The following is a 3,758-nucleotide window of genomic DNA, read 5'->3' as shown; positions in this document are numbered from 1 at the left end:
TCCGTTTGATATCCGTCTATTAACACGTAGTCGAGTAGTTCCTTTTGATTTCTCAACCATGTCTCGCTGAGCAGGGCAATGTCCATTGGGTACGTTTTCATTGTTAAGAGAAACTCATTAAAGGTGGACAACATTGCTTGAGTATTTAGGTGCATAATTTTGAGATGGTTGTTATTTGCCTTCAAGATTTCCTGGATTTCCTCATCTGGAAATCCTTGAAAAGCAGTTTCTGATTCAGTGGACGAGTCCAGCTCTGGGCATGCGTGGAAAGGCAGCACTGATATTAAACATTGATGGCAGATCCACTGAAGGTTTGTGTCGGCAAGAAGTTGTTTCGCATTAAATCCAGATATTCCCGAACACTGTACATGAGTAAGCGACAGGCAGACTTCACAGAGAACGCGCTTTTGATTTTTCCTCACCGTTTTTTCCTCACCGTTTTTTCACACTGCGGACATGTAACCGTAGGAACCGGTTGACGTTTTCTTGTTGTTCCAGTTTTTACGAGTGGAAGGGACGGGCCCAAAATTTGGTGAAACGTCTCCTGCAGTTTAATACTAATAGCTGAAACGTAGCCACACTATTTGAGTAATGGGGTATTCTAGATGACAATCGCTTTATCTTTTTCCCGTCAAAACGCGCCTATGGTACTTAGCACTGAAACATTCAACCAATTAGTTCGCACTGAATATTCGGAAGCTGTGAACGCGCGTTACACGTTTCAACCCTTATGGGTTTCTGATATCGGTGATGGCCTTAAGGTTTAAAACAGATTGTCCCAGTCAGCACTTTTGTAGTCGAAGACAGTCCTTGGGTCATTGGAGGAAATCGTTGCGTACGTTAAAAAATCGAAGAATAAAAGAGAATGATCCGTAAAAACGCCAATTATTCTTGGCTGAATGCACGTTGTGTTTGACACGGTCTCTTATGAGACCAAGAATATTTTCGAGTCTTGTTGGATGCATATTTAATTGTTGTAGGAAGAAATCAAAAATTAGTTCTTGAAGGCGCGTTTACACGACAGAAGAAAAATGACACGGTTCAGATTAAAAGTGGAACGGTTCCAATCGTTTTTGTAAAGAAAAAGTGAACTTTTATCCGTTCCGCTATGGTACTATAGGCGCCTATGGTCCCGTAGCGCGACGGATAAAAGTTCACTGTTTCTTCACAAAAATGATTGGAACCGTTCCACTTTTTATCGGAACCGTGCCATTTTTCCTCTGTCGTGTATAAACGCGCCTTGAAAATCCAGGTAAAGGAAATACCGGTATTTCTATCTGGACTAGAAATATGTTCAGAGTTCCAGGTTAGGTCAGGAAAGTTGATGTCTCCAGTAATAAGTTCTCTGTCGTACCTTAGAGAAAATTCCAAGAAGGAAGTAAACAAGTTCATCCATACGTTGAGATCAGAATTGGGCGGCCGGTAGCAAACACAAACTAGGCAGTTCTTGAATTTAGAACATTCAATCTCTTTGGCAATTAACTCAAGTTGGTTGACCATTCTCCTAGTTCAATCCTTTTACAGGTTAATGAGTTTTTCAACGCAAGAAGAACGACTGAGCGATCTCTGACTACCTTATCGAAGGTACTGTTGCTTAGCCAAGTTTCGGTGGCTGCTATAATGTCAAGATCCTCCGCGTATACTAAGTCTTGAAAGGCTTTTAAGTTTCTGATTACCGTGCCGTCAGGGAATTTGTTCTGACTACAAAGACTTTGAGAATTAATCGACAAACAGCGAAGATTGCACAGCATTTTAACCTTCTTGCATATTGTATAAGATGAAGTATCAAACCCGATTGGAGGGCAATATTTGTTAAATAAAAGAAGCAATGATAGCCAAGAATGGATCTGTTCCTGTTGTTATGAACACTTGAAGAGAGGCAAAATACCACCATGTGCAGTTAAAAATGGAATGCTGTCTCCAGTGAAACCAGAATTTTTTTTGTTTATTTGAATGCGTTAGACTACAGGCTTTTGGCACCAAGGGTGGCCTTTCAGAAGCTTTGGCTATACTCTAGAGTACCCTCTCACTTACACGTCACTTCCAAAAAGCTGCTCCCGCAGTCCGTACCCTGCGAACGCAGACGTATTTCCGGCGGTACGTCTGCGCTCGCAGGGCTAGCATTCCCGAAGTCATTTACATACATCAAACGCTGCACTTTCCGCAGTTCCCCGGACATTTATGTACACAAAGGGTACATTGAACATTTACAAGTACTTTTTAAAAAGCTGCTCCCGTAGTCCCGCAGTCATTAACATAAATCAAATGCTGGTCCCGCGGTCTCGCAGTCATTTACAGACATCAAATGCTGGTCCCGCAGTCACTGTGTCCATTCCCATACCCAAACTTAAGTCCCTTAGAAACAAGTATAACACTTCTGTTTTGAATTACGGTCAAGTCGCACGAACCCTGTCGCCCGAAACCAGGGCAATGTCGCCTGAAATCCCGAGTTACATCGTCTGGAACTTTGTCGACGGTTTGACGTTTATTCTAGCTTTTAATGTCACTCGAAATTTTTTCGAAAAGCGTAAATTAAAATCATTTAATGCACTTTTCCGTTGTTCTGAACAGGTCGTTATTTTCCATAATCAAGTATGTTCCCATTATAATGGCAGATTGACCACATCATTATTGAGCTGGAACAGGAGGTTATTATTGTAGTCACTGAGGTGGAATAAGAGGTCTTATTTTGCAATAAACATGAACGCACTGGAGCGCATACCAAACCAACCGAGACAATGTGTATGCATCATTCTAAAAACCCGTGCTCTTAAAAGCCAACAAAAACGCATGAATGTATGCTTTTACATACGACGTCCGAAATCTTGCATGTTATGCTCCCAGTAAACCACGAGACAAGCGCTCTGTCCACCGTGACAAATCTTGCCTGCCCGGAATAAATAACTTGGATCATGATATTGAGTGGTTACACTTCGTGTAAGCCACACAAAAATCGCAAAAATAGTATAATTTAAAAACTATAAATCAGCGCGTCACAAAATAATTGGCGATGACAATAGTTGCTTACAGTAGAAAATCTGAGAGTACCATTGCTCGACCTTAGCGTCAGTCCACTAGCACAGGATAGTCAAAATGGGTTTGGGATAGTAATATTTTAAAACGACTAGCCACTGGGCTACTCGAGGTTGACCGGATTTTGGAAAGACAAAGTAAAAAAATCAGTTTTAGTTGATCGCGACAGAGAAAAAGAAATAAAAAAGAAACTTATGTCGCATTTTGGATAGGTAACTCCATTTGTGGTCTATCTGTTAACACAAAAGGACTGGTAGGAAGACTGAACACTAGTGGGACCCAGTAATTCACGGTCAGGCCGCCATCTTGTAATGTTTTGATCACCATCTTTGATTTTGATTGGCCCCTCGATCAGCATGAAGAGTATACACTCTTTTTTCAAGAAATGAGATAATCCTGAGAAGAAAGGAAGTCAAGGAAGATGAAGGACAACCAAGCAACTCAAAACCTAAAAAATCCTGGCTATAATGCCAGATGGTTAAACTCAGGAGAAAGGCTGAGAAGACCACAAACTTCCGAAACTTGTGCACGTACTAAAAGGATTTACAAGACTTTATTTTGCTTTGCGTATAGTAATAACGATGTTAAGTCTTCAACTCTTTATCATTCAATCACAAAATGACATCACATTAAACACAACTTTTTAATGACTTTTTAACCAGAGGTTTGTACCAATCCTAATCATGTGACTAAAGGACAGGCTTAAAAATACAAGAACTTTCTTC

The sequence above is a fragment of the Montipora capricornis genome, chromosome 8, assembly GCF_036669925.1.
Source record: "Montipora capricornis isolate CH-2021 chromosome 8, ASM3666992v2, whole genome shotgun sequence".
Taxonomy (NCBI): domain Eukaryota; kingdom Metazoa; phylum Cnidaria; class Anthozoa; order Scleractinia; family Acroporidae; genus Montipora; species Montipora capricornis.
Note: the sequence above shows the minus strand (reverse complement) of the source record.